Below are 1,512 nucleotides of genomic sequence, written 5' to 3'. Positions count from 1 at the left end.
GGTGGCGAAGGGGTCCACTTGAGTCCATGTGGCCTAAGACTGAAATAAATGACTCAAAAACAAAACTTGAAGCAGACACCAGGCTGATAAATAGCAATTGGGCCAGAAAGGGAACAGAAAGAAAAGCCGCCAAAGTGAACAAATCAAAGGGATGCCGGTTTGAGCCGGCTGGCAGGGCCGCTGTCATGTGACCCGAGCACCAGCGGAGGTGTGTGGGGGGGAACAGAGACTGATTACACTGTTACAGAGGCGCTGCAGATTCCAAACCGCCGGGGAGTGCTAGCTCTCCCTTCCCGCTTGATTCTCTAGCAAGCACCAGGAAAGATTGAGTCGCTCAGAATCTCAGCTGCTTCTGCAGCCAGTTTGCACGTCCAGGGAGACCTCCCTGGGGCCGGGGTGCAGCACTCCACAGTGGGAGCGGTAACCCTCAGAAGCCTCCGGGGCGGGTAACCGCAAAGCCCCATGGGGCGGGCGCCAAATGTATCGGCAGTAAATAAATGCAAAGGCAGATATTAAAGAATATATATACAGTTTTAATGTTTAAACAAACTTACAGAACTGAGGTTTCCGCTTAGCCGTTTCACAGGAGGCAGGAAAAAAAAAGGGAGCATGCAGGCTCCGCGCTCAATTTATCAGTCAACATTCGCCCGAGGCAAACCCGCCCCCTAAAGGGGCTGGCTTAACCCTACAGGAAATGATAAATGGTATATATTGGATGAGAAAAGAATCTATTTTCAATAAAAGGAAAAAAGTTCATTTTTCAAAGTGATTATTAGCATTAACAATCTTAAATTAGATTAACTTTCTTTTAAAAATAGAAACATCATTAACACTAGACCTGAAATTTGATACCTTGCTATCTATTTTTCACATTATCAAAATTTCTATGACTGCTCACAGTGATGGGAGTAATTTGTAGAGTAAGTTACATGAAACAGACACATACCTAGAAACATAGAACCTACAGAGATAGAAGCTTGAAAAAACACAAAAATTATTCCATGAATAACTCCTAAGTATGAATCAATAAAGATATATGACAAAATGAACAATTTTAAATGATGAAAACAGACAAACCAGGGGTAGAAGAGAGGGCAGAGCATTAGGGGCACACAAGAAAAACCACTGTCAACCCAGTACTCAGTGAAGACACTGATATCCTCTAAGATATCCAGCATGGACACAAGGATGCTGAAATGACCACTTTTATTCAGTCTTCTCTTTGATGTCATAGACATAACATTAGGAAACAAATAAATAAAAATTGAACAATTAACTGGCTATAAAATAGAGACCAAACCCTATATTACAGTAGTGAGTTTGAAACCAGCCAGGACGTGAGACATTATTTCAAAGACATTTGAAGAGGTTTAAAGTCCTACTCTGTGGGGTGCATGGAACATTAACATGGCACTGCCCCCTAAAAGGAGATGGGTAGCCTTTCGCCCACCTACAATGTCTCTGTTCTTACAGATTGGCCACATTTTTTTGATATCAGTGCTATTAGTTGGA

The sequence above is a fragment of the Microtus ochrogaster genome, unplaced genomic scaffold (assembly GCF_000317375.1).
Source record: "Microtus ochrogaster isolate Prairie Vole_2 unplaced genomic scaffold, MicOch1.0 UNK96, whole genome shotgun sequence".
Classification (NCBI taxonomy): Eukaryota; Metazoa; Chordata; class Mammalia; order Rodentia; family Cricetidae; genus Microtus; species Microtus ochrogaster.
This window is presented reverse-complemented; position numbering follows the sequence as displayed.